The 23,941-nt window shown below is 50.5% G+C and overlaps 10 non-coding genes and 1 pseudogene across 10 annotated transcripts; all 11 read right to left on the bottom strand.

Moving 5' to 3' along the window:
• Nucleotides 1-460: 460 nt before the first annotated feature.
• Nucleotides 461-651, bottom strand: LOC141178514 (U2 spliceosomal RNA). Its single transcript, XR_012254792.1, has one exon. It is a non-coding gene; the product is annotated as a U2 spliceosomal RNA (small nuclear RNA).
• A 1,115-nt stretch (nt 652-1,766) lies between these two features.
• LOC141178513 (U2 spliceosomal RNA) lies at nt 1,767-1,957 on the bottom strand. Its single transcript, XR_012254791.1, has one exon. It is a non-coding gene; the product is annotated as a U2 spliceosomal RNA (small nuclear RNA).
• Nucleotides 1,958-3,072: 1,115 nt separating this feature from the next.
• On the bottom strand, nt 3,073-3,263 carry LOC141178511 (U2 spliceosomal RNA). Its single transcript, XR_012254789.1, has one exon. It is a non-coding gene; the product is annotated as a U2 spliceosomal RNA (small nuclear RNA).
• A 1,115-nt stretch (nt 3,264-4,378) lies between these two features.
• Nucleotides 4,379-4,569, bottom strand: LOC141178510 (U2 spliceosomal RNA). The gene has a single exon (XR_012254788.1). It is a non-coding gene; the product is annotated as a U2 spliceosomal RNA (small nuclear RNA).
• A 1,115-nt stretch (nt 4,570-5,684) lies between these two features.
• LOC141178509 (U2 spliceosomal RNA) lies at nt 5,685-5,875 on the bottom strand. The gene has a single exon (XR_012254787.1). It is a non-coding gene; the product is annotated as a U2 spliceosomal RNA (small nuclear RNA).
• A 1,115-nt stretch (nt 5,876-6,990) lies between these two features.
• On the bottom strand, nt 6,991-7,181 carry LOC141178508 (U2 spliceosomal RNA). The gene has a single exon (XR_012254786.1). It is a non-coding gene; the product is annotated as a U2 spliceosomal RNA (small nuclear RNA).
• A 1,115-nt stretch (nt 7,182-8,296) lies between these two features.
• On the bottom strand, nt 8,297-8,487 carry LOC141178506 (U2 spliceosomal RNA). The gene has a single exon (XR_012254785.1). It is a non-coding gene; the product is annotated as a U2 spliceosomal RNA (small nuclear RNA).
• Nucleotides 8,488-14,763: 6,276 nt separating this feature from the next.
• LOC141178504 (U2 spliceosomal RNA) lies at nt 14,764-14,954 on the bottom strand. The gene has a single exon (XR_012254783.1). It is a non-coding gene; the product is annotated as a U2 spliceosomal RNA (small nuclear RNA).
• A 1,115-nt stretch (nt 14,955-16,069) lies between these two features.
• On the bottom strand, nt 16,070-16,264 carry LOC141177717 (U2 spliceosomal RNA). Its single transcript, XR_012254285.1, has one exon. It is a non-coding gene; the product is annotated as a U2 spliceosomal RNA (small nuclear RNA).
• Nucleotides 16,265-21,816: 5,552 nt separating this feature from the next.
• LOC141178040 (U2 spliceosomal RNA) lies at nt 21,817-21,906 on the bottom strand (annotated as a pseudogene).
• Nucleotides 21,907-23,021: 1,115 nt separating this feature from the next.
• LOC141178503 (U2 spliceosomal RNA) lies at nt 23,022-23,212 on the bottom strand. Its single transcript, XR_012254782.1, has one exon. It is a non-coding gene; the product is annotated as a U2 spliceosomal RNA (small nuclear RNA).
• Between the last annotated feature and the right edge of the window lie 729 nt (nt 23,213-23,941).

Raw genomic sequence — 23,941 nt, 5'->3', positions numbered from 1 at the left:
AAAGAAATTTTAAGCGCAGCAGAGTAACCAGCGCACATACCTGTTAGCTCAGGTGAGTTTAAAAGGCTGCTGTTGATAACAAGGGCATTTGCTAAATAGATGGTGTGTGTGCAACAATATACTGAAAGGTCAATTATATTGTGCAGCTTATCTCACCACCTGTAGTTATTTAGGTGAAAGCTCCAAAATGCTTGCCTAATATGTCTGTTTATCCAAAAGGAAGTAAAAAGGGAGAGCTAGAAAGATAGCATTGCATCACATTACATGGCAATGCAATGCACAGTTGCTGAAGTTGAACCAAAATGAGCTTGTAATCTGGCTTCTGCAACTTTGAACATGAAAAATCCAATGAGGAGAAGAAAAGCAAAGCCAAAGAGTCCATCCCAAAATCCGACAAACAAGCAAAATGAACAAAAAACATTGAATTCAATTCTTTCTGATTTTAGAAACTGCATTAAAGAAGGGGTGCACCGGTCCTGGAGATACTGCAATACCAGGTCAATGCGTGGAGTGGACAGAGCAAGCTCTTTTTCCATCTCCCTGTTCTAAAAATCCATTTAATATATGGTCCCCAGATAGGGGACGTATCAGATATTAAACTGATAAGAACAGATACTACACTTGATCTTAGCCAAAAGGCCGAGAAGCGATAACCAGAATTGGTTTCAAACTACGGAGCCACCCAAGGATCCTGAAAAGTCCATTTGTGGAGATGAGCTCCTGGACTCCCGTTAAGAAGACATGTTGTCAACCTCTAGATCCCTTACATGCCTGCACTTTTCGGCTTGCTGCTGCTGCAATCCACGCGTTTTAGATCTGCATAACTCCACCTCTTTAAACACAGCACCTTCACCCCCTGCTGTTCCCACCCGCCTCAACACCGTTGGAAGGGAGGAGAACCAATTAAGGCGGGGGGTGGGGTGGAACGAGCAGCTGTCTACCCTTAGCAGGAGGGCTCCTGATTACATACCTCTCCTGCTGCTGCTGCTGCTGGCTGTCCAGCAGCAGACTGAAGGTGGCTGCTGCTGTGCACAGGTATATAAAGGCTCAGAGCCTATTATGACACGCGCAGCCAGCGTTCCATTGCCACATTCCATCTACTGCAGGCAGGATACCTGGCTGGCTGAATGTCGCTGAGAAGCTCACAGAGACCGCCATAAGCAACAGTTTAACAGAATGCCACAGACTAATCAACCAAACTTTTTGGGTTGGGTTCTCTTTTATAGTCTGCAGGCATTAAATGAAAGAAGTCAGTGTTCCAGCAGAAGGAGACAACGTTTCAGAAAAGGCATTGTAGCAAACCAAAAAAGAAATTTTAAGCGCAGCAGAGTAACCAGCGCACATACCTGTTAGCTCAGGTGAGTTTAAAAGGCTGCTGTTGATAACAAGGGCATTTGCTAAATAGATGGTGTGTGTGCAACAATATACTGAAAGGTCAATTATATTGTGCAGCTTATCTCACCACCTGTAGTTATTTAGGTGAAAGCTCCAAAATGCTTGCCTAATATGTCTGTTTATCCAAAAGGAAGTAAAAAGGGAGAGCTAGAAAGATAGCATTGCATCACATTACATGGCAATGCAATGCACAGTTGCTGAAGTTGAACCAAAATGAGCTTGTAATCTGGCTTCTGCAACTTTGAACATGAAAAATCCAATGAGGAGAAGAAAAGCAAAGCCAAAGAGTCCATCCCAAAATCCGACAAACAAGCAAAATGAACAAAAAACATTGAATTCAATTCTTTCTGATTTTAGAAACTGCATTAAAGAAGGGGTGCACCGGTCCTGGAGATACTGCAATACCAGGTCAATGCGTGGAGTGGACAGAGCAAGCTCTTTTTCCATCTCCCTGTTCTAAAAATCCATTTAATATATGGTCCCCAGATAGGGGACGTATCAGATATTAAACTGATAAGAACAGATACTACACTTGATCTTAGCCAAAAGGCCGAGAAGCGATAACCAGAATTGGTTTCAAACTACGGAGCCACCCAAGGATCCTGAAAAGTCCATTTGTGGAGATGAGCTCCTGGACTCCCGTTAAGAAGACATGTTGTCAACCTCTAGATCCCTTACATGCCTGCACTTTTCGGCTTGCTGCTGCTGCAATCCACGCGTTTTAGATCTGCATAACTCCACCTCTTTAAACACAGCACCTTCACCCCCTGCTGTTCCCACCCGCCTCAACACCGTTGGAAGGGAGGAGAACCAATTAAGGCGGGGGGTGGGGTGGAACGAGCAGCTGTCTACCCTTAGCAGGAGGGCTCCTGATTACATACCTCTCCTGCTGCTGCTGCTGCTGGCTGTCCAGCAGTAGACTGAAGGTGGCTGCTGCTGTGCACAGGTATATAAAGGCTCAGAGCCTATTATGACACGCGCAGCCAGCGTTCCATTGCCACATTCCATCTACTGCAGGCAGGATACCTGGCTGGCTGAATGTCGCTGAGAAGCTCACAGAGACCGCCATAAGCAACAGTTTAACAGAATGCCACAGACTAATCAACCAAACTTTTTGGGTTGGGTTCTCTTTTATAGTCTGCAGGCATTAAATGAAAGAAGTCAGTGTTCCAGCAGAAGGAGACAACGTTTCAGAAAAGGCATTGTAGCAAACCAAAAAAGAAATTTTAAGCGCAGCAGAGTAACCAGCGCACATACCTGTTAGCTCAGGTGAGTTTAAAAGGCTGCTGTTGATAACAAGGGCATTTGCTAAATAGATGGTGTGTGTGCAACAATATACTGAAAGGTCAATTATATTGTGCAGCTTATCTCACCACCTGTAGTTATTTAGGTGAAAGCTCCAAAATGCTTGCCTAATATGTCTGTTTATCCAAAAGGAAGTAAAAAGGGAGAGCTAGAAAGATAGCATTGCATCACATTACATGGCAATGCAATGCACAGTTGCTGAAGTTGAACCAAAATGAGCTTGTAATCTGGCTTCTGCAACTTTGAACATGAAAAATCCAATGAGGAGAAGAAAAGCAAAGCCAAAGAGTCCATCCCAAAATCCGACAAACAAGCAAAATGAACAAAAAACATTGAATTCAATTCTTTCTGATTTTAGAAACTGCATTAAAGAAGGGGTGCACCGGTCCTGGAGATACTGCAATACCAGGTCAATGCGTGGAGTGGACAGAGCAAGCTCTTTTTCCATCTCCCTGTTCTAAAAATCCATTTAATATATGGTCCCCAGATAGGGGACGTATCAGATATTAAACTGATAAGAACAGATACTACACTTGATCTTAGCCAAAAGGCCGAGAAGCGATAACCAGAATTGGTTTCAAACTACGGAGCCACCCAAGGATCCTGAAAAGTCCATTTGTGGAGATGAGCTCCTGGACTCCCGTTAAGAAGACATGTTGTCAACCTCTAGATCCCTTACATGCCTGCACTTTTCGGCTTGCTGCTGCTGCAATCCACGCGTTTTAGATCTGCATAACTCCACCTCTTTAAACACAGCACCTTCACCCCCTGCTGTTCCCACCCGCCTCAACACCGTTGGAAGGGAGGAGAACCAATTAAGGCGGGGGGTGGGGTGGAACGAGCAGCTGTCTACCCTTAGCAGGAGGGCTCCTGATTACATACCTCTCCTGCTGCTGCTGCTGCTGGCTGTCCAGCAGCAGACTGAAGGTGGCTGCTGCTGTGCACAGGTATATAAAGGCTCAGAGCCTATTATGACACGCGCAGCCAGCGTTCCATTGCCACATTCCATCTACTGCAGGCAGGATACCTGGCTGGCTGAATGTCGCTGAGAAGCTCACAGAGACCGCCATAAGCAACAGTTTAACAGAATGCCACAGACTAATCAACCAAACTTTTTGGGTTGGGTTCTCTTTTATAGTCTGCAGGCATTAAATGAAAGAAGTCAGTGTTCCAGCAGAAGGAGACAACGTTTCAGAAAAGGCATTGTAGCAAACCAAAAAAGAAATTTTAAGCGCAGCAGAGTAACCAGCGCACATACCTGTTAGCTCAGGTGAGTTTAAAAGGCTGCTGTTGATAACAAGGGCATTTGCTAAATAGATGGTGTGTGTGCAACAATATACTGAAAGGTCAATTATATTGTGCAGCTTATCTCACCACCTGTAGTTATTTAGGTGAAAGCTCCAAAATGCTTGCCTAATATGTCTGTTTATCCAAAAGGAAGTAAAAAGGGAGAGCTAGAAAGATAGCATTGCATCACATTACATGGCAATGCAATGCACAGTTGCTGAAGTTGAACCAAAATGAGCTTGTAATCTGGCTTCTGCAACTTTGAACATGAAAAATCCAATGAGGAGAAGAAAAGCAAAGCCAAAGAGTCCATCCCAAAATCCGACAAACAAGCAAAATGAACAAAAAACATTGAATTCAATTCTTTCTGATTTTAGAAACTGCATTAAAGAAGGGGTGCACCGGTCCTGGAGATACTGCAATACCAGGTCAATGCGTGGAGTGGACAGAGCAAGCTCTTTTTCCATCTCCCTGTTCTAAAAATCCATTTAATATATGGTCCCCAGATAGGGGACGTATCAGATATTAAACTGATAAGAACAGATACTACACTTGATCTTAGCCAAAAGGCCGAGAAGCGATAACCAGAATTGGTTTCAAACTACGGAGCCACCCAAGGATCCTGAAAAGTCCATTTGTGGAGATGAGCTCCTGGACTCCCGTTAAGAAGACATGTTGTCAACCTCTAGATCCCTTACATGCCTGCACTTTTCGGCTTGCTGCTGCTGCAATCCACGCGTTTTAGATCTGCATAACTCCACCTCTTTAAACACAGCACCTTCACCCCCTGCTGTTCCCACCCGCCTCAACACCGTTGGAAGGGAGGAGAACCAATTAAGGCGGGGGGTGGGGTGGAACGAGCAGCTGTCTACCCTTAGCAGGAGGGCTCCTGATTACATACCTCTCCTGCTGCTGCTGCTGCTGGCTGTCCAGCAGCAGACTGAAGGTGGCTGCTGCTGTGCACAGGTATATAAAGGCTCAGAGCCTATTATGACACGCGCAGCCAGCGTTCCATTGCCACATTCCATCTACTGCAGGCAGGATACCTGGCTGGCTGAATGTCGCTGAGAAGCTCACAGAGACCGCCATAAGCAACAGTTTAACAGAATGCCACAGACTAATCAACCAAACTTTTTGGGTTGGGTTCTCTTTTATAGTCTGCAGGCATTAAATGAAAGAAGTCAGTGTTCCAGCAGAAGGAGACAACGTTTCAGAAAAGGCATTGTAGCAAACCAAAAAAGAAATTTTAAGCGCAGCAGAGTAACCAGCGCACATACCTGTTAGCTCAGGTGAGTTTAAAAGGCTGCTGTTGATAACAAGGGCATTTGCTAAATAGATGGTGTGTGTGCAACAATATACTGAAAGGTCAATTATATTGTGCAGCTTATCTCACCACCTGTAGTTATTTAGGTGAAAGCTCCAAAATGCTTGCCTAATATGTCTGTTTATCCAAAAGGAAGTAAAAAGGGAGAGCTAGAAAGATAGCATTGCATCACATTACATGGCAATGCAATGCACAGTTGCTGAAGTTGAACCAAAATGAGCTTGTAATCTGGCTTCTGCAACTTTGAACATGAAAAATCCAATGAGGAGAAGAAAAGCAAAGCCAAAGAGTCCATCCCAAAATCCGACAAACAAGCAAAATGAACAAAAAACATTGAATTCAATTCTTTCTGATTTTAGAAACTGCATTAAAGAAGGGGTGCACCGGTCCTGGAGATACTGCAATACCAGGTCAATGCGTGGAGTGGACAGAGCAAGCTCTTTTTCCATCTCCCTGTTCTAAAAATCCATTTAATATATGGTCCCCAGATAGGGGACGTATCAGATATTAAACTGATAAGAACAGATACTACACTTGATCTTAGCCAAAAGGCCGAGAAGCGATAACCAGAATTGGTTTCAAACTACGGAGCCACCCAAGGATCCTGAAAAGTCCATTTGTGGAGATGAGCTCCTGGACTCCCGTTAAGAAGACATGTTGTCAACCTCTAGATCCCTTACATGCCTGCACTTTTCGGCTTGCTGCTGCTGCAATCCACGCGTTTTAGATCTGCATAACTCCACCTCTTTAAACACAGCACCTTCACCCCCTGCTGTTCCCACCCGCCTCAACACCGTTGGAAGGGAGGAGAACCAATTAAGGCGGGGGGTGGGGTGGAACGAGCAGCTGTCTACCCTTAGCAGGAGGGCTCCTGATTACATACCTCTCCTGCTGCTGCTGCTGCTGGCTGTCCAGCAGCAGACTGAAGGTGGCTGCTGCTGTGCACAGGTATATAAAGGCTCAGAGCCTATTATGACACGCGCAGCCAGCGTTCCATTGCCACATTCCATCTACTGCAGGCAGGATACCTGGCTGGCTGAATGTCGCTGAGAAGCTCACAGAGACCGCCATAAGCAACAGTTTAACAGAATGCCACAGACTAATCAACCAAACTTTTTGGGTTGGGTTCTCTTTTATAGTCTGCAGGCATTAAATGAAAGAAGTCAGTGTTCCAGCAGAAGGAGACAACGTTTCAGAAAAGGCATTGTAGCAAACCAAAAAAGAAATTTTAAGCGCAGCAGAGTAACCAGCGCACATACCTGTTAGCTCAGGTGAGTTTAAAAGGCTGCTGTTGATAACAAGGGCATTTGCTAAATAGATGGTGTGTGTGCAACAATATACTGAAAGGTCAATTATATTGTGCAGCTTATCTCACCACCTGTAGTTATTTAGGTGAAAGCTCCAAAATGCTTGCCTAATATGTCTGTTTATCCAAAAGGAAGTAAAAAGGGAGAGCTAGAAAGATAGCATTGCATCACATTACATGGCAATGCAATGCACAGTTGCTGAAGTTGAACCAAAATGAGCTTGTAATCTGGCTTCTGCAACTTTGAACATGAAAAATCCAATGAGGAGAAGAAAAGCAAAGCCAAAGAGTCCATCCCAAAATCCGACAAACAAGCAAAATGAACAAAAAACATTGAATTCAATTCTTTCTGATTTTAGAAACTGCATTAAAGAAGGGGTGCACCGGTCCTGGAGATACTGCAATACCAGGTCAATGCGTGGAGTGGACAGAGCAAGCTCTTTTTCCATCTCCCTGTTCTAAAAATCCATTTAATATATGGTCCCCAGATAGGGGACGTATCAGATATTAAACTGATAAGAACAGATACTACACTTGATCTTAGCCAAAAGGCCGAGAAGCGATAACCAGAATTGGTTTCAAACTACGGAGCCACCCAAGGATCCTGAAAAGTCCATTTGTGGAGATGAGCTCCTGGACTCCCGTTAAGAAGACATGTTGTCAACCTCTAGATCCCTTACATGCCTGCACTTTTCGGCTTGCTGCTGCTGCAATCCACGCGTTTTAGATCTGCATAACTCCACCTCTTTAAACACAGCACCTTCACCCCCTGCTGTTCCCACCCGCCTCAACACCGTTGGAAGGGAGGAGAACCAATTAAGGCGGGGGGTGGGGTGGAACGAGCAGCTGTCTACCCTTAGCAGGAGGGCTCCTGATTACATACCTCTCCTGCTGCTGCTGCTGCTGGCTGTCCAGCAGCAGACTGAAGGTGGCTGCTGCTGTGCACAGGTATATAAAGGCTCAGAGCCTATTATGACACGCGCAGCCAGCGTTCCATTGCCACATTCCATCTACTGCAGGCAGGATACCTGGCTGGCTGAATGTCGCTGAGAAGCTCACAGAGACCGCCATAAGCAACAGTTTAACAGAATGCCACAGACTAATCAACCAAACTTTTTGGGTTGGGTTCTCTTTTATAGTCTGCAGGCATTAAATGAAAGAAGTCAGTGTTCCAGCAGAAGGAGACAACGTTTCAGAAAAGGCATTGTAGCAAACCAAAAAAGAAATTTTAAGCGCAGCAGAGTAACCAGCGCACATACCTGTTAGCTCAGGTGAGTTTAAAAGGCTGCTGTTGATAACAAGGGCATTTGCTAAATAGATGGTGTGTGTGCAACAATATACTGAAAGGTCAATTATATTGTGCAGCTTATCTCACCACCTGTAGTTATTTAGGTGAAAGCTCCAAAATGCTTGCCTAATATGTCTGTTTATCCAAAAGGAAGTAAAAAGGGAGAGCTAGAAAGATAGCATTGCATCACATTACATGGCAATGCAATGCACAGTTGCTGAAGTTGAACCAAAATGAGCTTGTAATCTGGCTTCTGCAACTTTGAACATGAAAAATCCAATGAGGAGAAGAAAAGCAAAGCCAAAGAGTCCATCCCAAAATCCGACAAACAAGCAAAATGAACAAAAAACATTGAATTCAATTCTTTCTGATTTTAGAAACTGCATTAAAGAAGGGGTGCACCGGTCCTGGAGATACTGCAATACCAGGTCAATGCGTGGAGTGGACAGAGCAAGCTCTTTTTCCATCTCCCTGTTCTAAAAATCCATTTAATATATGGTCCCCAGATAGGGGACGTATCAGATATTAAACTGATAAGAACAGATACTACACTTGATCTTAGCCAAAAGGCCGAGAAGCGATAACCAGAATTGGTTTCAAACTACGGAGCCACCCAAGGATCCTGAAAAGTCCATTTGTGGAGATGAGCTCCTGGACTCCCGTTAAGAAGACATGTTGTCAACCTCTAGATCCCTTACATGCCTGCACTTTTCGGCTTGCTGCTGCTGCAATCCACGCGTTTTAGATCTGCATAACTCCACCTCTTTAAACACAGCACCTTCACCCCCTGCTGTTCCCACCCGCCTCAACACCGTTGGAAGGGAGGAGAACCAATTAAGGCGGGGGGTGGGGTGGAACGAGCAGCTGTCTACCCTTAGCAGGAGGGCTCCTGATTACATATGTAGCACCCTGAGGATTCGGCTGCTACAGGAGTATTGCACCTCAACCCAGAGGTGTGATATTCCACTCCCGGGTAAGGAAGGAGTGTGGAACTGAGCTCAGATAGACTGCATGCACTACATACATCCCATTCCAGAGGAGCAGGCCGACGGCACTCCCACTTAGAAATGTGCAGGTGCGACCGAGCCTGTTCCTGGCTGGAGTGGGAGGGGGGAGGAACATCCCATGTAGTGTAGGGGCAGATAGGGGGAGCAGTCTGGGTAGTGTTAGGAGCTCATTGGGTGCTGGTCACCTGAGCTCACACATAGAGGGCTATATAAGGTGGGCACCATCAAAGATCAGGGTCAGACGCAGAGGAGCCTGTCAGACGCAGAGGACAAGTCAGATGCAGAGAGTCAGAAGGAGAGTACAAGTCTTCTGCAGAGGAAGTCAGCCTGCAGCAAGGGAGCAGAGCAGACCTGAGCCTGAAGAGTGAGAGAGTGGAGTACAGAAAGACCCAGAGGGGGACAAAGAAGGGACCCAAGAACCCAAATAAGAACACCGGGTGAGGAGTCAGCAGAAGGGTACCGGAACCCAAGCTGGTGGGGGTAAAGACATTCCCCAGCCAGAGACCGGAGACCGTGGGCAGTGTCTGTCACGGTCACCCACTACATTCACCCTGAAGGCACACCACACGGAGGGTCAGGGAACCTGAGGCCAAAGGTTGCCCAACAGAAGGCCCGAGGGAGCTGGATTTAGGTGAATCACTGGTGGGGACGGCTGAAGAGAGGACAGAGAGAGAGAGAGCTCAGGGCCACGCTCCGGACTTGTTTGGGGGTTGGCCGGATCCAGGACCTGGTGGTCGCAGCACGGCTCGGGTGGTCACTTGGAGCTAGAGTGACCCGTATAACAACTGCAGTAAGTAAAGACCCTTAACTGCACAACCCGAGTCTGTCATCATTACCGGCTGCACCGCACCACCACAACCCCCATCCTCTGCGCCTGTCCCCTCTGAGGCTATACCCCTCCCGTTGGGGGTTATCCCACCAAGCTGCGCACCCACCATCAGCCTCAGCGGACCCTGCAGCAGCGGCGGCCACAGTGACCGCATCACAACGGGTGGCGTAGTCGACACAACGAACTTTAATAACATCAGTAAGGACTGCCACATAACACTTAGCTTGACGCCCTGGGCACGGGACCGGGTCACAGCCGCTCGGAGACTACAACCCCCCATCTGATCCGGTGCCGGGTATTCCCCTCAAAAAGGAATATGTCCCAGGGGGCGCGTCAACTTTGGCGTAGTCGGCAGGATTACGTGCCCGCAACACCCGGGTACTGCGTGCCTGAAGAAAAGTGCAAGTTTACCTCAGAAAGAAGACTCCTGCCGGTTCCGGAGGGTCCACGCCATCGGACTCCATCACCAGTCGTTTCCCGCCGATTGTCCGCCATTTCCAGCTTGTTCCCGCCATCTGCAGAGTTTCCCGCCACTGGGAAGCGATTCCCGCCAAAACCGCAGATTTCCCGCCTTGGAAGAGCAGCGGACGCCATTATGGGCGTGCCAAAGGAGGGCAAGAGGCCACATCCCATCGTGGGCCGGGACAGAAAATGGCGCCAAAAGTGGAAACCGCCCCCACCAACAGAGACTGTGATGCTGGAGGTGTCTGTCAGCGTGAAAGAACCCCCCCTGGAGCTGACAGTCACCGAGTTGCCCCGGGACCGCCCTCGAAGTGGGAGGAGACGAAAGAAAAGAGCAAAGATGGGTGTCGCTTGGAGCAGTGTAGAACGAGCGCACCCGGAGGCAAGAGGTCTAATGAGGAGTAGCGGAGAAGCTCACCCGGAGTCGAGGAGAGAAAGAGTGGACCCGGGAATGGAGCGGCAGCAGAGCAGCACCGGCCCGCTGGCCAGGAGCCTGCTGGAGGAAGAAGGAGGAGAGCAGAGCAGCACCGGCCCGCTGGCCAGGAGCCTGCCGGAAGCAGAGCAGAGCAGCACCGACCCGATGGTCAGGAGCCTGCTGGAGTCAACAACCCCGCTAGGCTTAGCGGAGATCCTGGCGCAGCTTCCCCGAGATCGGGAGTGCGCGCGGAGTGCCCTGGAGGGCCTCGCGGGAAGGATGGCCCGAGTGCAGAGGGAGATCCTGGCGGAGTGGGGCCGGGAGATGGCCCAGCAAGCTGGAACCCGTCCACTTAACCCGCTCCCTTGGAAGAAGACATCGACTGCCTCTGCGGATGACGCGGGAGGACCCAAGGCCGGAGACGGCGCAGAAGAGGGAGCGAGACGCATGGCAGCAGGTAAGGGGGATGCCTATACCCCATACCGGAAGACCGCTTACCTGCCCCAGCTCCCCGTCGCAGAGCCCGAAGGTCCCCCGGCCGTACCCGAGACCGCCATGACATCGCCACCGACTAGGCCCCGACCGGAAGCCGCCGTCGCGACCCCGATGACGTCACGCATCGTGACCCGGAGCGTGGCGCCGGAAGAGGAGCCTCCGGCCTGGTCACAGGGCCTAGCATTTCCGGGCGCCGCATCCAAAGCAGAGCCATCTACCTCCGCGGAGCCTCCGGCCTGGTCGCAAGGCCAGGTAACCCAGGGCGCCGCCGTCCTAACGGTGCCCTTCACCTTCCAGGTGCCCCAGGCCTGGCCGCAAGGCCTGGGCAACCCGGGCGCCACCACCACCGCGCCCGCGCCCGTAATACCTAGGGTGCCACATCTGGGAGAGGACCCCTTCAGCCAGCTAACGTGGCCGGACGGTCGGCCTTTCATCTGGCCCGAAGGATTCTTGGAGCTGGAGCGGCAGAAGCAACTAGGTCCCCTGTGTGAGCCCCTGATCCCGGCTCCAAAGCCCGTGACTCGGGTCTCGCCTCCCCTAGAAGAGGCTCAATTTGCGTGGGACCCCAAGGGAGAAGATCTGATGGGGTTCACCGGAGAGACTCGGGCAGCTGCAGCAGCGCGCACAGAGTGTTGCCGTCAACAGCTGGCAGAGTTCAAGAGAGAGCGGGAGGAGAGGCAGGCCAAAGAGCAATGGGCCCAGACCCGCAGCGCGGAGCAAAAGAGTCGGACCAGAAGGGACCCCCGTGCAGCAGATCGCCCCCGTACCATCGGGACGGTAATAAAGTTTAATGCGCAGCATGGGTGGGGCTTCATAAGGGACCGGAACACCATGGGTGACGTCTTCGTTACACGACGGGACGTCGAGTCCCACCTGCCAGAGGGTCACAAAGGCCGTGACCTCTACGTCGGTGATGAGGTAACGTTCACCCGGCACAAGTGTGCCAAGGGACCTTACGCCCTCCACGTGCATCGCTTGACGGAGGAGGAGTTGCGGTGCGAGGAGGAGGAGCAAGAGGACCCGGACGGGTCTGAAGAAACCACCAGCCGTAAGATAAGAGCAGGAGGCAGACGCCGTTGAGTGCGGCAGAGCAGGAGACTGTATATAGTTGCCTGTCGGGGCACAGTGAATCGGAACTGAAACTGAAACTGGAACTGTTGTTGCTGCTAAAATAGTCCCCGTTGGGACCAGCGAACTGTTACCTGTAACCCTTTCCATACCAGGCTGAGGACTGTGAGCAGCCATCCCTTTCCCTTTACCTGGCCGGGGACTGAGAACGGCCAAAATTTCCCTGTACATAGTTGCGCTTGCTAAAGCGCCCCCTACCGGTTTTATAGGAAAAACCATTTTTCTAAAAGACTGTCGCACTCTACCTGGTCACGAGTTGCACGGTGACCAGAGGAACAGAAGAGAGAAAGAGACGACGAGAATGTTGTTTACCTGAAAAAGTTTATATATATATTTATATAGTATTTCGTATAATATTTAATATGTTTTCATGTTTATAAAAATGTTGTATGTTTTGGTGTTTTTTGTCTTTGCAGCCCGAGGACGTGCTGTGATTTACCAGGGGGGAATGTAGCACCCTGAGGATTCGGCTGCTACAGGAGTATTGCACCTCAACCCAGAGGTGTGATATTCCACTCCCGGGTAAGGAAGGAGTGTGGAACTGAGCTCAGATAGACTGCATGCACTACATACATCCCATTCCAGAGGAGCAGGCCGACGGCACTCCCACTTAGAAATGTGCAGGTGCGACCGAGCCTGTTCCTGGCTGGAGTGGGAGGGGGGAGGAACATCCCATGTAGTGTAGGGGCAGATAGGGGGAGCAGTCTGGGTAGTGTTAGGAGCTCATTGGGTGCTGGTCACCTGAGCTCACACATAGAGGGCTATATAAGGTGGGCACCATCAAAGATCAGGGTCAGACGCAGAGGAGCCTGTCAGACGCAGAGGACAAGTCAGATGCAGAGAGTCAGAAGGAGAGTACAAGTCTTCTGCAGAGGAAGTCAGCCTGCAGCAAGGGAGCAGAGCAGACCTGAGCCTGAAGAGTGAGAGAGTGGAGTACAGAAAGACCCAGAGGGGGACAAAGAAGGGACCCAAGAACCCAAATAAGAACACCGGGTGAGGAGTCAGCAGAAGGGTACCGGAACCCAAGCTGGTGGGGGTAAAGACATTCCCCAGCCAGAGACCGGAGACCGTGGGCAGTGTCTGTCACGGTCACCCACTACATTCACCCTGAAGGCACACCACACGGAGGGTCAGGGAACCTGAGGCCAAAGGTTGCCCAACAGAAGGCCCGAGGGAGCTGGATTTAGGTGAATCACTGGTGGGGACGGCTGAAGAGAGGACAGAGAGAGAGAGAGCTCAGGGCCACGCTCCGGACTTGTTTGGGGGTTGGCCGGATCCAGGACCTGGTGGTCGCAGCACGGCTCGGGTGGTCACTTGGAGCTAGAGTGACCCGTATAACAACTGCAGTAAGTAAAGACCCTTAACTGCACAACCCGAGTCTGTCATCATTACCGGCTGCACCGCACCACCACAACCCCCATCCTCTGCGCCTGTCCCCTCTGAGGCTATACCCCTCCCGTTGGGGGTTATCCCACCAAGCTGCGCACCCACCATCAGCCTCAGCGGACCCTGCAGCAGCGGCGGCCACAGTGACCGCATCACAACGGGTGGCGTAGTCGACACAACGAACTTTAATAACATCAGTAAGGACTGCCACATAACACTTAGCTTGACGCCCTGGGCACGGGACCGGGTCACAGCCGCTCGGAGACTACAACCCCCCATCTGATCCGGTGCCGGGTATTCCCCTCAAAAAGGAATATGTCCCAGGGGGCGCGTCACATACCTCTCCTGCTGCTGCTGCTGCTGGCTGTCCAGCAGCAGACTGAAGGTGGCTGCTGCTGTGCACAGGTATATAAAGGCTCAGAGCCTATTATGACACGCGCAGCCAGCGTTCCATTGCCACATTCCATCTACTGCAGGCAGGATACCTGGCTGGCTGAATGTCGCTGAGAAGCTCACAGAGACCGCCATAAGCAACAGTTTAACAGAATGCCACAGACTAATCAACCAAACTTTTTGGGTTGGGTTCTCTTTTATAGTCTGCAGGCATTAAATGAAAGAAGTCAGTGTTCCAGCAGAAGGAGACAACGTTTCAGAAAAGGCATTGTAGCAAACCAAAAAAGAAATTTTAAGCGCAGCAGAGTAACCAGCGCACATACCTGTTAGCTCAGGTGAGTTTAAAAGGCTGCTGTTGATAACAAGGGCATTTGCTAAATAGATGGTGTGTGTGCAACAATATACTGAAAGGTCAATTATATTGTGCAGCTTATCTCACCACCTGTAGTTATTTAGGTGAAAGCTCCAAAATGCTTGCCTAATATGTCTGTTTATCCAAAAGGAAGTAAAAAGGGAGAGCTAGAAAGATAGCATTGCATCACATTACATGGCAATGCAATGCACAGTTGCTGAAGTTGAACCAAAATGAGCTTGTAATCTGGCTTCTGCAACTTTGAACATGAAAAATCCAATGAGGAGAAGAAAAGCAAAGCCAAAGAGTCCATCCCAAAATCCGACAAACAAGCAAAATGAACAAAAAACATTGAATTCAATTCTTTCTGATTTTAGAAACTGCATTAAAGAAGGGGTGCACCGGTCCTGGAGATACTGCAATACCAGGTCAATGCGTGGAGTGGACAGAGCAAGCTCTTTTTCCATCTCCCTGTTCTAAAAATCCATTTAATATATGGTCCCCAGATAGGGGACGTATCAGATATTAAACTGATAAGAACAGATACTACACTTGATCTTAGCCAAAAGGCCGAGAAGCGATAACCAGAATTGGTTTCAAACTACGGAGCCACCCAAGGATCCTGAAAAGTCCATTTGTGGAGATGAGCTCCTGGACTCCCGTTAAGAAGACATGTTGTCAACCTCTAGATCCCTTACATGCCTGCACTTTTCGGCTTGCTGCTGCTGCAATCCACGCGTTTTAGATCTGCATAACTCCACCTCTTTAAACACAGCACCTTCACCCCCTGCTGTTCCCACCCGCCTCAACACCGTTGGAAGGGAGGAGAACCAATTAAGGCGGGGGGTGGGGTGGAACGAGCAGCTGTCTACCCTTAGCAGGAGGGCTCCTGATTACATACCTCTCCTGCTGCTGCTGCTGCTGGCTGTCCAGCAGCAGACTGAAGGTGGCTGCTGCTGTGCACAGGTATATAAAGGCTCAGAGCCTATTATGACACGCGCAGCCAGCGTTCCATTGCCACATTCCATCTACTGCAGGCAGGATACCTGGCTGGCTGAATGTCGCTGAGAAGCTCACAGAGACCGCCATAAGCAACAGTTTAACAGAATGCCACAGACTAATCAACCAAACTTTTTGGGTTGGGTTCTCTTTTATAGTCTGCAGGCATTAAATGAAAGAAGTCAGTGTTCCAGCAGAAGGAGACAACGTTTCAGAAAAGGCATTGTAGCAAACCAAAAAAGAAATTTTAAGCGCAGCAGAGTAACCAGCGCACATACCTGTTAGCTCAGGTGAGTTTAAAAGGCTGCTGTTGATAACAAGGGCATTTGCTAAATAGATGGTGTGTGTGCAACAATATACTGAAAGGTCAATTATATTGTGCAGCTTATCTCACCACCTGTAGTTATTTAGGTGAAAGCTCCAAAATGCTTGCCTAATATGTCTGTTTATCCAAAAGGAAGTAAAAAGGGAGAGCTAGAAAGATAGCATTGCATCACATTACATGGCAATGCAATGCACAGTTGCTGAAGTTGAACCAAAATGAGCTTGTAATCTGGCTTCTGCAACTTTGAACATGAAAAATCCAATGAGCAGAAGAAAAGCAAAGCCAAAGAGTCCATCCCAAAATCCGACAAACAAGCAAAATGAACAAAAAACATTGAATTCAATTCTTTCTGATTTTAGAAACTGCATTAAAGAAGGGGTGCACCGGTCCTGGAGATACTGCAATACCAGGTCAATGCGTGGAGTGGACAGAGCAAGCTCTTTTTCCATCTCCCTGTTCTAAAAATCCATTTAATATATGGTCCCCAGATAGGGGACGTATCAGATATTAAACTGATAAGAACAGATTTTTTTTGATTGAATATATCTTTTATTAGCACAAAAAATAAGTTAACAGACAGTGTACAGTGCCGCAGCCCAGTACTCACAGAATTCTACATCATATTTACATAGCATGAGGATACGACGCACTAACTAGACACATCACACCCCTATGCTACACAAAACACTCAATCTGAAAGAAAAAGCATGTCAATCAATACAGTACGACGAACCGTGATAAGGGATGGGGATTGGGAAAAAGGGGATGGGGAGGGGAAAATCACAGGCCCGAAGCTTTATTGAAAGACAAGACACATAAGGGGAGAGGGGGAGGAGGGGCTTAGTCCTCATCCTCGTCCTCCGGACCATCCATGATGGAATAGTCTCTGAGCAGGCTGTGGATCAGCCTGCGGCAGTCCTGGATGGACATCCTCTCCCTCCTCAAGATGAGCCGGTTCCTGGCGACCCAAACGGCATCCTTGAAGCAGTTCATAAGGCGCCAAGCCTCCTGGATGGCTCCGACGGTATGAACCCCAGGGAAGAGTCCGTAAAGCACAGAATGGTGCGATAGGCTCGCCCTGGGGACAGAGTTCCTCAGGTCGTCCTCAAGTGCAGTCAATAGGCGCTGTGCAAATCCGCAGTCCCAAAAAGTGTGCAAAGATGTTTCCTCCACGAAGGGGCACCTTGGGCAGTACCGGGTCTTGCACAGGTTCCGGGCATGCATGAATGACCGGACGGGCAGTCCGCCCTGAATCGCCATCCACGACAAGTCCTTGTGCCCGTTGGTCAGCCTGTCAGACGACACATTTGTCCACACAGTCTCCAGCGTGTCCTGGTGAAGTCCTGTGATGTTCTCCACGTCATCCTTGGCTCTGATTAGCTTGTGGATAGTTTTGGGCTTCCACAAGTCGGGCTTGAGTCCCTCCAGTTGATGCTCCCCCACAAATCGAACGACGTCTCCGTAGAACCATGGCGTCGTCCAGTTGTAGGGGAAGGAGCTGTCCCACTTGTCCCAGCCGAGTCGCCTCCAAAGAGGAAGCAGGAAGAAGCGAGACATGGACCTGCCCGCGGAGCCATTCTTGACTTGCAAAGTCCGGCGGACACAATCACACACAAAAGAGGATCGCAGGAGGGTGGGGATATCTGGAACGCCCTTCCCACCCTTGCGAGGCTCCTTGTACATGACGGCCCACCTGACTCTGTCCATCTTGGATCCCCAGACAAAGTGAAACACTGTCCTGGTAATGGCCCTGCACACAGTGACGTGTGGGGGCCAGGCCTGCGCCGTGTACTGCAAGACGGGCAGGACCTCATTACGCAGGACGAGTGCCTTACCCTCACAAGTGAGGTGTCTGAGGCTCCAGAGTCCGATCCGTTGCTTCACCTTGGCCAAGCGTTCTTGCCAGGACTTGAGGGCCGCTCCTTCCTTCCCGAACCAGACTCCCAGCACCTTGAGGAAATCCGGTTGAATGTTGAAGGGGAAGGGGGCGGAGGAGGCCGGCTGCCAATCCCCGAAGAGCATGGCTTCCGACTTCCTGCAGTTGACTTTGGCCCCTGAAGCCCGGCTGAACCTCTCACACGTCTGGACGAGGGCGTCGACTGAACCACGATCAGCGCAGAAGACGGTGACGTCGTCCATGTAGAGCGAGCACTTGACCTCGTGTCGTCCCGGACCCGGTGCGGTGATCCCTCTGATCTCTCCATTCTGCCGGATAGCCTCTGCGAAGAGTTCTATAACACAAACAAAAAGAAGAGGTGATAGAGGGCAGCCTTGTCTGACCCCAGAGAGGACAGGGAAGGGGTCAGTCTTCCAGCCGTTCACCAACACCGAGCTGTGGATATCAAAATACATCAGACGGACATACGAACAAAACATGTTACCCAAACCTAACCGGTGCAGAGCTCGGCCCATGAACTCGTGGGAAACCCGGTCGAAGGCCTTCTCCTGATCCAAGGAGACCAGGGCCGCGTGTGCGCGGCGGACCTTGATGTACTCGACCGTGTCCCGCACGAGAGCGAGGCTGTCTGCGATGCGACGTCCAGGGATGCCGCAGGTCTGGTCCGGGTGGATGATCCGTCCGATGACCGTCTTAAGTCGTGTCGCCATCGTCTTGGCCAGGATCTTGTAGTCCACGTTGAGCAGAGTAATGGGACGCCAATTCCTCAGGTCGCACCTCTCTCCCTTCCGCTTGTACAGGATCGTGACCATTCCTTCCCTCAAAGATGGAGGCATTCTACCCTCCACCACCATCTCCTCGTACAGGTCCAACAGGTCCGGACAGATGAGGTCTCCCAGCGCTACATAGAGCTCCGCTGGAAGACCATCACTGCCCGGGGTCCTGCCGGTCCTAAAGGATTTAGCGGCAGAGAGCAATTCGCCCACCATCAGAGGTTTGTCCAAGGCTGCCGTGCCTGCAGGATCAAGATGGTTAGTGATACCTGACAGGAACTTATCAGCAGCGTCAGGGTCAGTAGTCTTGTGGGAGTAGAGTTCGCTGTAGAAGTCGCTGACGACCCTCATCACGTCCTCCTTCCCACGTCGCATGTTTCCGCTCTCGTCTCGCAGCTCGTTCAGGGGCGTGTGACCGGCATGAAGTTTCCTGAAAAAGAATGAGTTACATTTCTCACCCTTCTCCAGATTCTCCACTTTGGAACGGAAGACGATTCGCTTGGACTCCTCCTCAAAGTGCCTTTTCAGGCTCTTCTTGGTCTCCTCCAGCTCCTCCCTCACGTCCCAGCCGCAGTGAAGAAGGTCCTGCAGCGACCGCAGCTCGCGCTGCAGCCCTCTGAAGTCCCTCCTCTTCTCACACTCCTGTTGTCGACCCTTGGCCTGAAAGAAACAGCGAAACTCAAGTTTAACATATTCCCACCAATCAGAGACTGTTTGGAAGCTACCCTTGTAGGACTGCCACATTGCGTAGGCTGCTCTCAGCTCCTCCACGACTTCATCCTGAGCCAGCAGAGCACAATTCAGCTTCCAGGAGCCGGGGCCGGACGGAAAACCGTCGCCGAGGACACCTTGTAAGTGAATGGCTCTGTGGTCGGAGAAGAAGCAGGAGACCATCGAGTGCCTACTCTGCCTGACTGCCCGAGAGGTGAACACAAAGTCAATCCTGGAGCGGAGTGAGCCATCGGGTCGGCTCCACGAATAGTTCGTGGAGCCTCTCCCCATGGAGCCCACCACGTCCTGAAAAGAGGCCTCGGTTACCATCTCGATGAGCAGCTTGGACGTGATGTCCAACTTGGCAGATGTGCCAGAACTACGACCATCCTCCTCGATGGGGCAGTTGAAATCCCCGGCCATCACTAAGGTCCTGGTGGTGGCAAGCTGAAGCCGCAGGGTCTGGAAAAGCTCCAAACGCTCATTCTTCAGTGGGGACGCATACACGTTGATGAACCTGACAGGTTCTCCCGCCCAGTTGCCATCTACAACAAGAGCCCTGCCGCAGATGAGCTCCTGGACGGACTCAAGCGTGAATGCGCCCCCCCTGATCAGAATTGCGACCCCCGCAGACTTGCAGTCACCCCCACCGGACCAGTAGGATGGACCGTGGGACCACTCCCTGGCCAGATGTTTGAAGGACCTAGAGGAGGGAAGGGAACATTCCTGCAACATATAAACATCACACAACTGGGAAGTAAGGAAGGCATAAATAGTCTGACGTCTGAACTTGTCCTTGATGCTCCTGACATTAATGGAAAATAAGTTAATATTAGCCATCATGTAGGGAAAAAAGAAAAAGTTAGCGCAGGCAATACACCTTAGTTACCACTCCGGTCGGGTGGTCCCTCGTCGGTGTTGACTGCTGGTGACGGGATCACCAGCAGGCCCTCTTCCTCCATCTGGTCAAGCAGCGCGGCCTCAATCTCGGCGACCACCAGTTCCTCCTCTTCTGGCTCGGCCACCAGGGTCTCAACCATGTGCTCCATCTCTTCTGGCTCAGGGAGGGTATCCTCCTTTTCGCCTACGAAATCCAGAATCTTCTTTTTGGAGGATTCAGTAGCAGGGCTGTCCTCCACCTTCCTCTTTCCCCGGGTTGGAACTGGGGAGACAAGAAGGGGAAAATCCTCCTCGGAATAGATAGCGGCGGGTGGAGGAAAGGTTAATTCCACCGCTACCATGGTCTGGGGAGGGAGAGTGGCTGCCTGGGCAGGGGAAAGGACACCTGCTGAGGAGTAGGGGAAGGAGGAAGAGAAAGTGGAATCCTCAGCAGGGGTGGCCGGGGTGGGGGGGAATTGGACGGGGGTGGCAGGGGGAGGGATCGAGAGAGGGGTGACAGAACTCTTACCCTCCTTTGACTTTTTCTTCTGCTTCGGAGCTGCTGGGACCATCGCTGGGGCTTTGGCCACTGACTCCTTGACCGCTTTGGCCTTGGTCGTCTCGGCCTTGGCCGCTGGGGCCTTGGTCGTCGCGTCCTTGACCTTCACAGGCCTGGTCGTCGGGGCCTTGTCCTCCGTAGCTGGGGTCGTCGCAACCACCGATGCCCAGGATCTCTCACGCTTGGGGCAATCCTTGTACAGATGAGCCGCCAGCCCACACAGGTTGCAGGATGTCTTCTTCGGGCAGTCCTTCGAGCTGTGTCCCGTCACTCGACAAATCCTGCAGGCATCCTCCTTGCAGTCCTTCATCTCGTGGCCGTTCTTGCCGCATCTCCTGCAGTTCCGCGGCATGTCCGGGTAATAGATGAGGCCGTAGGAGTTGCCCAGGGAGGATGTCGGGGGCAGGTGCCGAAGTCCGTCTGAGTACGCCAGGTCCCTGTGAAGTCTAACGGTCACCGACCACTTACCTGTCCAGAAGCCGAGTCCATTCAGGATGTGAGAGGGTTCCTTCACAACCAAACAGAAGCGTCTCAGGAAGGTACAGATGTCTTGGCCTGGGGTGTGCGGGTTGCGCATGGAGACCGTGATCCTCCTTTCGTCCCTCTGGATAGGGCAGCTACCTGTAAAGGCAGAGAAAGAATTATCCGGTCCTTTTGCGCTTACCATTTCCCAGAACCTCCTGCAGGTGTTCACAGTGGCGAAGGTGACGAAGAAGATCCCCGTCAAGAAGGTCTGGATGCTGAGGGTGTCCGACCTGGAGAAGCCTCGATCCAGCAGCATCTTCTGGCAGAACACGTCCGAGGACATGTCCGGCACCCTCCCATCCACTTCCTTCAGCTTCAGGGCCACCGTCTGCCGCATCCATGGCTCCAGGGCTGGAGCTTCGTGGCGGGGCTTCTGGGGTCCCTTCTGCTGGCCAGTCGTGGAGGCAGAGTCCTTGGGGTCAGAATCGGCTCCTGGCTGGGCCCTCCTGGCTGTCCCCTGCTCCAGGCTCTTCTTTTCGGCCTTCCTCGCAGCGCTTGCCATGGCTTTCCTCCTGCAGTTACTTCTTGGAGCTGGATCTGGAACTCTTCCCGGAATGGGTGGAGCTATGCAGATTCTTCTCCCGTCGTGTTCTGGACAAATTCCCCGAAAGGTCTTTGTCTCGATGATTTTCTTCCTCGAAGATTCCACAGGACAGCCCGATTCTTCTCCGAGTCTTCGTCTTCTTCTGGATTCTTTAGAGCTTCTTCCTCCCACCGATATCCGCCTTCCTTCTCCGATGTCAGCTGGGCTCCGAAGCTCTTCTCCTTCCGAGTTCGATCGCTCTCGTCAAGTGTAGATCGCAGCTCTTGTGTTCTTAAAAGAACAGATACTACACTTGATCTTAGCCAAAAGGCCGAGAAGCGATAACCAGAATTGGTTTCAAACTACGGAGCCACCCAAGGATCCTGAAAAGTCCATTTGTGGAGATGAGCTCCTGGACTCCCGTTAAGAAGACATGTTGTCAACCTCTAGATCCCTTACATGCCTGCACTTTTCGGCTTGCTGCTGCTGCAATCCACGCGTTTTAGATCTGCATAACTCCACCTCTTTAAACACAGCACCTTCACCCCCTGCTGTTCCCACCCGCCTCAACACCGTTGGAAGGGAGGAGAACCAATTAAGGCGGGGGGTGGGGTGGAACGAGCAGCTGTCTACCCTTAGCAGGAGGGCTCCTGATTACATACCTCTCCTGCTGCTGCTGCTGCTGGCTGTCCAGCAGCAGACTGAAGGTGGCTGCTGCTGTGCACAGGTATATAAAGGCTCAGAGCCTATTATGACACGCGCAGCCAGCGTTCCATTGCCACATTCCATCTACTGCAGGCAGGATACCTGGCTGGCTGAATGTCGCTGAGAAGCTCACAGAGACCGCCATAAGCAACAGTTTAACAGAATGCCACAGACTAATCAACCAAACTTTTTGGGTTGGGTTCTCTTTTATAGTCTGCAGGCATTAAATGAAAGAAGTCAGTGTTCCAGCAGAAGGAGACAACGTTTCAGAAAAGGCATTGTAGCAAACCAAAAAAGAAATTTTAAGCGCAGCAGAGTAACCAGCGCACATACCTGTTAGCTCAGGTGAGTTTAAAAGGCTGCTGTTGATAACAAGGGCATTTGCTAAATAGATGGTGCGTGTGCAACAATATACTGAAAGGTCAATTATATTGTGCAGCTTATCTCACCACCTGTAGTTATTTAGGTGAAAGCTCCAAAATGCTTGCCTAATATGTCTGTTTATCCAAAAGGAAGTAAAAAGGGAGAGCTAGAAAGATAGCATTGCATCACATTACATGGCAATGCAATGCACAGTTGCTGAAGTTGAACCAAAATGAGCTTGTAATCTGGCTTCTGCAACTTTGAACATGAAAAATCCAATGAGGAGAAGAAAAGCAAAGCCAAAGAGTCCATCCCAAAATCCGACAAACAAGCAAAATGAACAAAAAACATTGAATTCAATTCTTTCTGATTTTAGAAACTGCATTAAAGAAGGGGTGCACCGGTCCTGGAGATACTGCAATACCAGGTCAATGCGTGGAGTGGACAGAGCAAGCTCTTTTTCCATCTCCCTGTTCTAAAAATCCATTTAATATATGGTCCCCAGATAGGGGACGTATCAGATATTAAACTGATAAGAACAGATACTACACTTGATCTTAGCCAAAAGGCCGAGAAGCGATAACCAGAATTGGTTTCAAACTACGGAGCCACCCAAGGATCCTGAAAAGTCCATTTGTGGAGATGAGCTCCTGGACTCCCGTTAAGAAGACATGTTGTCAACCTCTAGATCCCTTACATGCCTGCACTTTTCGGCTTGCTGCTGCTGCAATCCACGCGTTTTAGATCTGCATAACTCCACCTCTTTAAACACAGCACCTTCACCCCCTGCTGTTCCCACCCGCCTCAACACCGTTGGAAGGGAGGAGAACCAATTAAGGCGGGGGGTGGGGTGGAACGAGCAGCTGTCTACCCTTAGCAGGAGGGCTCCTGATTACATACCTCTCCTGCTGCTGCTGCTGCTGGCTGTCCAGCAGCAGACTGAAGGTGGCTGCTGCTGTGCACAGGTATATAAAGGCTCAGAGCCTATTATGACACGCGCAGCCAGCGTTCCATTGCCACATTCCATCTACTGCAGGCAGGATACCTGGCTGGCTGAATGTCGCTGAGAAGCTCACAGAGACCGCCATAAGCAACAGTTTAACAGAATGCCACAGACTAATCAACCAAACTTTTTGGGTTGGGTTCTCTTTTATAGTCTGCAGGCATTAAATGAAAGAAGTCAGTGTTCCAGCAGAAGGAGACAACGTTTCAGAAAAGGCATTGTAGCAAACCAAAAAAGAAATTTTAAGCGCAGCAGAGTAACCAGCGCACATACCTGTTAGCTCAGGTGAGTTTAAAAGGCTGCTGTT

The sequence above is a fragment of the Phyllobates terribilis genome, unplaced genomic scaffold (assembly GCF_046119375.1).
Source record: "Phyllobates terribilis strain yellow unplaced genomic scaffold, ASM4611937v1 Scaffold_27__1_contigs__length_16484149, whole genome shotgun sequence".
In the NCBI taxonomy this organism is placed as follows: domain Eukaryota; kingdom Metazoa; phylum Chordata; class Amphibia; order Anura; family Dendrobatidae; genus Phyllobates; species Phyllobates terribilis.
The sequence above is the reverse complement of the archived record's forward strand: the minus strand, read 5'-3'. Positions and strand labels throughout refer to the sequence as shown.